Source organism: Lissotriton helveticus, chromosome 11, assembly GCF_964261635.1.
Source record: "Lissotriton helveticus chromosome 11, aLisHel1.1, whole genome shotgun sequence".
Classification (NCBI taxonomy): Eukaryota; Metazoa; Chordata; class Amphibia; order Caudata; family Salamandridae; genus Lissotriton; species Lissotriton helveticus.
Window position 1 is genome coordinate 1161371866 of NC_136072.1, and position 11125 is coordinate 1161382990.

The window sequence follows — 11125 nt, forward strand, 5'->3', positions numbered from 1 at the left end:
TTCTCATTTAGAGTTCTAACTTGGAACGTTAAGGGTGTTAATAATCCTATAAAAAGACAACGTGTGTTAACTCACCTAGCTAGATTAAATACAGATATTGCCTTCATTCAAGAAACTCACTTGTCAGATGCTGAGGCAGTTAAGTTGAAAAGAGGATGGGTGGGTCATGTTTTCTCTTCCCCTGCCTTAGGAAAGAAAAATGGTTTATCTATACTGTGCCAAAAAAAATATCATCTTTCAGTAGTTCATCAAGAGAACGATCTCAAAGGTCGTTGGGTGATTGTTAAATTACTCATTGATCATATACCCTTAGTTTTGTTCAATGTTTATGCACCTGTTACTGTTGATAACGTGTTTTGGACTCGGATTTCAGATAAGCTTGTCATGTTTACTGATGACTATGTTATTTTTGGAGGTGATTGTAACCAAGTTCTTGACCCTATTCTAGACAGACATTCTTCTGCAAAGTTTTGTAACATCAAGATGCACTCACAATTTGCCTCTACCATTCGACGCACAGCCTTAACTGACATTTGGAGGCTTTGTAATCCAGACCTGCAGGAATATACTTTCTATTTTCTCTCTCACAATTCACAATCCAGAATAGATTATTTTTTCTTTAGTAAGCCTTTATCCCAACTTGATTCCCACTCTGAAATTGGCTCCATCCTATTTTCGGATCATGCTCCAGTTTCTGTAGATTTTGACCTACTTCCTTTTTCCCCTCTTGTTTGTAGATGGTGTTTTAATAATTCATTATTATCAGATCCCAATTTCACAGGCCAATTCACATCGTTTGCATCCGAAATTTTCTCTATTAATTCTACTCCAGACTCTTCTCCAGTAATGATCTGGGACGCCTTTAAAGTTGCGGCTAGAGGTTTTATTATAAGTTTTGTGTCCCGGAAAAGGAAGTCTTTTGAAGCTAAAAATGCCCAGTTGTTAGCTGACATTAAAAGTCTTGAATACTCTTATTATTGCTCTAATTCTGAAGTCTCCTTGATAAAGCTTATTGAGGCAAAAATTTCTTTTAATAAATCCTCAACAGAAACTGCTTCATCTTATCTTTTAAGAAGCAGTGCTCAGTATTATGGAGGCCAATATAAGATGGGCAAATTACTTGCTAATTATTTAAAGATCCGTCGAGAACGCACTAAAATTGAATCCATTCGTACAAATGCCGGTGAATCGTTACTTAAAGATGAAGATATTCTTAATGAGTTTATTTCCTTTTACAAGATGCTTTACACACCAGAGTTGCAATCTTCCTCTGCTGCACTTTCCTCTTTCTTTCATTCAATTCCTTCTCCCTCTTCACAAGATGCGGACTTTGTCTCGTTGGAATCGGACATCACTCTTTCTGAAATTAAAACAGCTGTTTCAAAATTAAAAAAAGGTAAAAAACCTGGCCCTGATGGCTTTACTATTGAATTCTATGCGCATTTTGCTTCCTTACTACTTCCACATCTTTTATTGCTATATCAGTCTTTTGTGAAGGACGCTTCTTCTTCATGTTCTTTTCAAGAGGCTATGATCTGTTTAATCCCCAAAAATAATAAAGACCCCTCGTTTTGTAAAAATGATCGTCCGATCTCTTTAGTTAACCTAGATTACAATATTTTTGCTAAGATTCTTGCCCTTCGTATTGATCCTGTTCTCCCTAATCTTATTGGCCCTGAACAATCTAGCTTTGTCAAGGGTAGATTATCCTCAGAAAATTCTAGAGTTTTCTTCAATATTCTAAGTAAAGCCTCTTCCCTTAATTATCCCATTGCTGCTATAGCATTAGATGCGGAAAAAGCATTTGATAGAATTGGTTGGGAATTTATGTTTCAAGCGCTTAAATGGATTGGACTTCATGCTATATTATTTGCTGTCATCTCATTATTATATTCTGGACCGAAAGCCTCTATTTTTGTTAATGGGAAATCCTCTGAATATTTCTCTCTATTTAGAGGAGTTCGTCAAGGATGTCCTCTATCTCCCTTCTTATTTATAAGTGCCCTAGAACCTTTTTTAACAAAAATTCTATTAGATGAAAATATTTCTGGTTTTAAACTTGATTGCATGCATGTTAAAATGTCTTTATATGCTGATGACATTCTTCTTTACTGTTCTAATCCCTCAACTTCTCTTCCAGCTTTTCTTTCTCAAGTTGATACTTTTTCTCAATTATCCGGATACCGACTTAATTCGGATAAATGTAAAATTCTTCCCTTAAATGTTCTTTGTTTAAAACAAGACTTTACCTCCACTGGCTTCTCTTGGAAAAAGTCTAACATTAAATACTTAGGTTTATGGTTCTCGCCTACCATTTCAGACACATTAAAAGGAAATTTTGATAACCTTTCCAAAACTTTATCTACATCTATTGACCGTTGGCATCCTCTTTTTCTCTCCTGGTGGGGTCGCCTTGACTCTATTGAAATGATGCTATCTCCGCTTATTTTATATCTGCTGTCTATGATTCCGGTTCATATTCCTAATTTTTATTTTTTTAAAATTGATTCTATATTAAACAAATTCCTCTGGAAGAATAAGTCTCCTCGTATTGCCCTTAATGCCCTCAAGGTCGATAAACTCTCTGGCGGTCTCAAGTTTCCTGATTTTAAATCTTACCATTATGCTTTTTGCTTGCGGCAATCTTCCCGTTGGCTCTCTTATGATCCTGTTCACGATATTCCTCCCCCTGTCTGGTTGAATATTGAGAAATCCATCATAGCTCCTTTCCAATTTAATGAATCTCTTGCCTTTACTAACAATATTTCTTCTTTTCGCCCTCAAGTGATTTCTCACACACGTAAATTGTTAATGCCCCTCATTCCGTCCTCGTATCCCGCTTTCTCTTCATTAGATCAACAACCTATTTGGCATAATCACTTACTCCGTATTAATGGTTGTACGCTTTTTTGGAAATAATGGAGGTCCAAAGGTTTACTCTGGATTTCTCAATTAGTATCTAATAATCTTCCTCTTTCCTTTTCAGCTCTCCAATCGCATTTTTCTCTCTCTACCCTCCTCTTGTAAATCCCAGTATAATTCACTCCTTCCTTCTCTTTTGCAGTATTTATCTTCCTTGTCACCTACTGCAGATATTCCTGTCAGATGTTCTAATCTTTATCCGTTATTATCTAATACTACTTCGGCCTCTTCTCTTTATAAACTTTTACTCTTTACCCCTGTTAGGCCCAAAGGGAAATCTGAATTGGCCGCGGAAAAGGATCTTGTAAAATGTTGGTCTGTCTCATTTTGGGACAAATTGTGGTTGACGATTCATAAAACATCGAGAGCAGCTAATACTTCTCAAACTCTATTTTTTATTTACAAACGCCTCCTTTTCACTCCATTGAAATTGGCCTCCTTTTCTGCGGACTTCTCTTCAGCCTGTTGGTCATGTAAAAGTCCCTCAGCTGATTTGAAACACATGCTCTTTGACTGCCCCCTTCTTTCTCGCTTTTGGTTTTTAGTTTGGACCCAAATCAATAAAAGTTTCAATACTCATGTCCCTTTTTCTATCTCCACTATCTTTTTAGGCTCCTTATCACCCTCCTGGCCATGCCCTTCCTCTAGTCCCTCATTAGTTGACTTATTACTAGCGATAGCCCTTCACCTATTTACTTCTAATTGGAAACAAGCTGAGAAAGTTACGTTTAAGGCTTGGTTGAATGCTGTTTGTTTTAATCATAGACTAGACACATGCAATATCTCCCCTATTTCTTTATGCATTAAAAGAGATCTTTTATGGCTACCTTTATCCTCATATCTAACCAACTCAGTCACATCTCTTTCTCCTTTAGTACACACTACAGACGAAGTTAGGAAACCCCCTTAAATTCTTTGTAATCCTTTAATTCATATTCCAAATGTTTACCTTTTGATATTACCCCTTTATATCTTTATCGTTTTATTTTTTTGTTGTCTTATATTTACATTTTGTACTTACAATTGTTATTATCGATAGATTTTGCTTATGGTTCAGGCAATGTTCTTATTGTATTTTATTGATATTCTACTGCTCCTCCCTCTCCCCCCTCTTCTCTTCTCCCCTTCTTCCTTTCTTCAGTCAATATAGCAAGTTTTGCATTGTAATTTTTTACATATATGATATTTCTTTGTGTGTAAGCTACTTTTTTTCTTTTCAATAAACGTCAAACTTAAAAACAGTATCAGCTCAATGAGTATGAACAATGATTTCCTTGTGAATATTTATAAGTGGATGTATATATTCTGAGACTGTTCAGCTGTGAGTTCAACATTACTTGAACAGTGAAAATGGGTGAGGTCTTCCACAGCAGCGGTCCGTGCAAGAAACATCGGCGGGCAGTGGGGGGGGGGATTTCAAGAGACGATGCCGAGGGAAAATTAAATAAGTAATTAATTTATTGTCCCACCGCTGTTACCTGCAGGGACCGCTGATGGTCTTTGGAGTGTCTCACTCACTTCTTCCCAGCACTTTCTTCTATAACCACGCTCTCTGTTGGCCTCTTACTCCCTTTTTCTCCCGACATCCTTCTGAAATCCTCCATCTGCATATCTCAGGCCATCTTCCTCTTCACCGCTGTTTTTTCACTCTGTGTTTCTGCAAGTGCTTTCTTGTGTCGCCTCCTTCGATATGCTCTCTCACACACTCGCTTTCTCCCTCGCTCTCACTCCTCACCTGTAAATACAGCAGTACTTTAACAGCTGCGCACCTCCTTCACATAAAATTGTCATTGCAATTGGTACAATCGTGACAATGTGTCTGTAGGCTCTGCAGAGACGACAAGGATTGGATGAACATTTAGGGGCTTGCATTATGTTTGCACCACGCAAACCTCTATGACAGATTTATGAAGCCACACTAAGACACTTTGCATGGCCCTGAGTGGCTTCATAAATCTGGAGTAGCCAATGCAGTGCACATTGCTGCATTGCAGTACTCTGCTCCGGGTAGGCATTCCATGGGCGTTGCTGTGGGTGATTCCACGCAACTCTCCAGGATGTTGACGCATTCCCAAATCTGACTCCTTGCCAGGGGAGGTGTAATGAGGAGAAATATTTTTACTTCTCTTTATTAATTCCTCTTTCTATGTGTACTGCATTATGCATCACACATAGAAAGAGGAATTTGCCTCCCAGGGATGTTTTTGTGCAGAAGGTGCTGCGTCCTGCACAAAAACTATTCTGTCTGCAATGCAGGCACCCTTGCCTCATGGTGCAAGGATGCCTGCATTGGCGCTAGGCAGTCAAACTGGCGCCAGCGTAGGGACAAGGACAAGAATGGGTCATATTTTTTTAAATATGGCGCATTTCTGCCCTTTCCCTCTAATGCGTCGCGGGGCAGCAAGGTGACTTGTCGAGCGGCACTGCATCACTTTTTTGTAAATATGTCTTTAGTCTAAACAACTTTATGATCCACCAACGCGTCCTGTGAGAAACTTTCAATGGTTCCAACATCACCTCCAAAGCTCTCCAGAGGCGTCTCAGTTCCCCGTTGTGCACTATACAAGAATCACATGATGCATAAACATGAACTACAGAAAGACATCTTCTGAAAACATATACACATACAGAATGCAAGATGACGAAAAACTGTAAGTAGAACTACATGGCTCACATGGATTCCAAATGCTTGGTGTACGCAGTGACAAATCTGCTTGGGATCATGGCAGTGCAGGGTAACAGTCTCAGCCGCAGTGTGGGTCCACAGGCCTGGCTCATGCTGTGTGAGTGCTCTGCCAGACTCAGGGCCTCGTTTACAAAAAATTGGCATAGGGCAGCGCTGCACGTCTTTTTGCTGCGCTGCCCTACGCCTCTGTCATTGTATTTATGAGATACAGTGAATTCCTGTCCTTTTCAGCCTGCGCCAGTGCAAAATGTGGTGCCTGGTAAACAGTCAAAATATCGAGTAAAAAATATTGAATGGACATAATATCGAGTTTAAAATATAGAATGGACAAAATATCGAATGGACAGAATATAGACATCAAAAATATAGTTTTTAAGGTAAGTAATGTAATATCGAATGTTAAAAATATAGAAAGTTAAAATATCGAAGTGTATAATATAGGTTATTAAAATTATCGAATTTTTAATAATATCGAATTTTTTATAGTGTTTTTATGTTATTATGTGTGAAAAGTGAGTATTTATGTTATAATTTATTTTAATTAATGAATTTTTTATTTTTTATTTTTGCGTAATTTAATTCTGCAGCGGGTTGTGGGTTTATAGAGGAATAGGGTGGGAAGTAATTTATTTATAATTAATTAAATATGTAAATTTATTTATTGGTATTCATTTTTAATTAATTGTTAATTAATTTATATTTGGTAATTAATTACATTTTAATTGGCAATTCATTTTAATAATTGATTAATTGCTAATCCTGTTAATTTTACTAATTTATTTTCTGTAGCAGGTTGTGGGTTTATAGGGGAATTGGGTGGGAAGTAATTTATTTGTAATTAATTAAATATGTAAAATTATTTATTGGTATTTATTTAGAATTAATTGTTAATTAATTTTTTATAGGTAATTAGCTGCATTTTAATTACCAATTAATTTTATTTAATTGATTAATTGCTAATTACGTTAATTTTACTAATCTATTTTCTGTAGCGGGTTGTGGGTTTATAGGGGAATAGGGTGGGAAGTAATTTATTAATAATTAATTAAATAATTCAATTTATTTAATTGTATTTAATTTTAATTAATTGTTAATTAATTTGTAATTGTTAATTAATTAATTGTTAATTTGTAATTAATTTGTATTAATAGGTAACTAATTGTAATAATTAATTGTTAATTTGTAATTGTAATTGATATTATATTAAATTGGTAATTACTTTTAATTAATTTTTTATAGATATTAATTTATATTTTTTTAAATAATATATGACGTATTTACTTTTCCTACTGTTGCACTCTCTGGAGTGGGAATATTAATTTTTCCCCCTACGCTATCGAACGCTTTCCCTACTGTTGCACTCTTTGGAGTGGGAATAGTAATTTTAACCCCTACACTATCCAATGCTTTCCCTACTGTTGCACTCTTTGGAGTGGGAATAATAATTGTAACCCCTACCCTATCCAACGCTTTCACTACTGTTGCACTCTTTGGAGTGGGAATAGTAATTTTTACCCCTACGCTATCCACCGCTTTCCCTACTGTTGCACTCTTTGGAGTGGGAAAAGTAATTTTAACCCCTACGCTATCCAATGCTTTCCCTACTGTTGCACTCTTTGGAGTGGGAATACTAATTTTACCCCTACACTATCCAACGCTTTCCCTACTGTTGCACTCTTTGGAGTGGGAATATTAATTTTTCCCCCTACGCTATCCAACGCTTTCCCTACTGTTGCACTCTATGGAGTGGGAATAGTAATTTTAACCCCTACGCTATCCAATGCTTTCCCTACTGTTGCACTCTTTGGAGTAGGAATAGTAATTTTAACCCCTACGCTATCCAACGCTTTCCCTACTGTTGCACTCTTTGGAGTGGGAATAGTAAGTTTTACCCCTACGCTATCCAAAGCTTTCCCTACTGTTACACTCTTTGGAGTTGGAATAGTAATTTTTTACCCCTACGCTATCCAACGCTTTCCCTACTGTTGCACCCACTGGAGTGGAAATAGTAATTTTTACCTCTACGCTATCCAACGCTTTCCCTACTGTTGCACTCTTTGGAGTGGGAATAGTAATTTTTACCCCTACGCTATCCAATGCTTTCCCTACTGTTACACTCTTTGGAGTTGGAATAGTAATTTTTACCCCTACGCTATCCAACGCTTTCCCTACTGTTGCACTCATTGGAGTGGGAATAGTAATTTTAACACTCTTGCTATGCTACGGTAATAATATTGTATATTTTTTAATAATATTATGTTAATATATATATATATGTTTTAACAAATAAAATTGTATTATTTTTTTTATAACTTAAAATAATTATTTAATAATTGTAAGGTTATTTAAGTATTTTTAAGTATATTTTAGTTATTGATTTTTAATATGTTTTTAATTTTATATTAATTTTAATAAATTCGATATTTTTACAAAGTACATATTTTTAAACTATATTTTCGATTCGATATTTTTGTACTTACCTGTTTGTAGATAGGACTTCTATATTTTGTAGTCGATATTTTGTAGTCGATATTTTAAATGCCTATATTTTTGTAGTCGATATTATGTCAGTGATCCGTGGTGCCTAGCACCAATGCAGGCACCCGTGCACTATTGTGCAAGGGTGTCTGCTTTGTTGACAGGATTGTTTTTCTGCAGGAAGATATCCCTTCTTGCACAAAAACAATCCAAGAAGGCATTTCACTCTTTCTATGTGTACTGCAGCACACATTGAAAGAACGAGGAGAAATAAACATATTTCTCCTCTGGGAATGAGTCAACACCCATACACCCACCACAACGCCCATGGAACAACTCCCTGATGCAGGATAAGGCAACGCAGTGACTTGTGCTGCATTGCCTTAAACCATATCTACAAGGCTATGAAAAGCCTCGCAAAGTGTTTTTGAATGGCCATGTAGACAAGGGTCTGCAGCTGCTGGAGCATCATGAAAAGTGGCACACCAGTGGTGCATGGGTCTTGTAGATAAGCCCCTCAGATAACCTGACGTGGCCTCAGATGTCCAGTCATAGCCTCAAATGACCCACCATAGCCTCAGATGACCAGCCATAGCCCCAGGTGCCCAGTCATAGCCTAAGATGACCAGACATAGCATCATATGACCAGACATAGCCTCAGATGACCAGTCATAGCCTCAGATGAGCAGACATAACCTCATATGACCCAACATAACCTCAGATGACCAGCCATAGCCTCAAATGACCAGAAATAGCCTCAGATGGCCAGTCATTGCCTCAGATGAGCAGACATAGCCTCAGACTCCCATTCATAGCCTCAGATGCCCAGTCGTAGCCTCAGATGCCCAGTCATAGCCTAAAATGACCCACCATAGCCTCAGATGACCAGCCATAGCCTCAAACACCAATTCATAGACTCAGATGTCCAGTCATAGCCTCACACATCCATTCTTAGCCTCAGACACCCATTCATAGCCTCGGATGACCAGCCAAAGCCTCAGATGCCCAGTCATAGCCTCAGATGACCAGACATAGCCTCAGATGACCAGTCATAGCCTCGTTGAGCAGATATAACCTCATATGACCCAGCATAGCATCAGACTCCCATTAATAGCCTCAGGTGACCAGACATAGCCTCAGATGACCAGCCATAGCTTCAGACTCCCATTCAAAGCCTCAGATGAATGGACAGCCATAGCCTCAGATGCCCAGTCATAGCCTCAGATGACCCGACATAGCCTCGGATGAGCAATAATAATAATAACTTTATTGCGTGATTAATAAAAATCTTTGCAATGACTCTTTAGAAAAAACATTGGAGTAGATACATGATCAACAGTTAAAAACAATAAAAGAGAGTTAAAAATGTGGACAAAAGACCCGTGCAAACTGTTGCAATACATTGTGATTGTAAGAAAGAGCAGTTCAAGATTTGCTGAGTCTTTGTTAATCAAAAAAGAGTTTTCTTAAGATGCAAAAGCAGGTCTTTTTGAGTCAAGTTCAATCGCTGGGTTCTGGATTTTGGATCGTGTTAACTGTTTTCATGAAGCTCACTAGACTGCAGGCTAATTGGATATCATCTCCCTTGAAGCTGATAAACAGGGCTTGTCTGCGGGTTCGCACGCCGTTTTGGTTCCAGAGCTCTGTTAGTTGGCCCCTTCGGGCTCTGTCTAGAGCTTTGCAGCTGCATAACAAGTGCAGAACATCCTCCATTGGGTTGTCGCAAATCCTGCAATTGGTATTCAATTCCTGGCGTTTCCATGGGGGTAGATGTACTTTTGACGGAATTACCCCCATCCTCAGCCGCAGGAAATCTTCCTTCACCTTCCTTGAGAAGCTGGTACTGAGGTATGGCTGAGGTAGGGCGCTAGTGTAGCCTTGAATCACGAACCACCCATGTGATCTCCTGGTTAGTGCTGCTTTGTCTTCTTCCATGGAAAGAGTTTTCACTCACTTGTTGACAAGGCGCTTGAAGCACTTGTGTGAGCAGCTCGAGTGCCAGAGGTCTTTTAATGCAAGAGATTTTATAGCTGCCTGAAGGTGGGCCGCAGCGGGGGATCCTTTGTTTGTCTCCTGCTCTTTCCAAAGGTGGACGTTCAAGGAGTCTGGTTCAGCGTTCTTTATTTTGTGCCAGCATTTTGTATATGCGCCTTTACGTGCAATTTGCTGCTTCTGTAATCCAAACTCCAGCCTTAACTGTGCTGGGGAGGTGTAGGGGGGGAGTGAGAAGAGTATTCGGAGTGTTTTACTGACCACATTGTCTAGAATGACCTCGTCTCTCCCTCTCATACATTCACTGCCATATGTTATTGATGGTAACAGTTTTGCACGAAATATGTCCAGCAAGGGGATTAAGTTTGGGCCCGCTATTTTGTTCTTGATATTTTTTAAAGCGATGGCCAGTGAAATCCCTCTGTTTTTTATTGTTGTAGCATGTCGCTGGAATGAGCCGTTGGAATCAAAAATCCCCAGATATTTATATTCTTTAACTGTATCCACAGATGAGCAGACATAACCTCAGATGACTCAACATAGCCTCAGATGACTAGCCAAAGCCTCAGACACCCATTCATAGCCTCAGATGACCAGACATAGCCTCAGATGACTAGCCAAAGCCTCAGACACCCATTCATAGCCTCAGATGACCAGACATAGCCTCAGATGACCAGACATAGCCTCTGATGACCAGACATAGCCTCAAATGACCAGACATAGCCTCAGGTGACCAGACATAGCCTCAAATGACCAGCCATAGCCTCAGATGACCCGACATAGCCTCAGATGAGCAGACATAACCTCAGATGACCAGACATAGCCTCAGATGACCAGACATAGCTCATATGACCAGCCATATCCTCAGATGACCAGACATATCCTCAGATGACCAGACATAGCCTAAGATGACCAGACATAGCCTCATATGCCCAGTCATAGCCTCAGATGACATGACATAGCCTCAGATGCCCTATCATAGCCTCAGATGACAAGACATAGCCTCAGATGACCAGCCATAGCCTCAGACGCCCAGTCATATCCTCA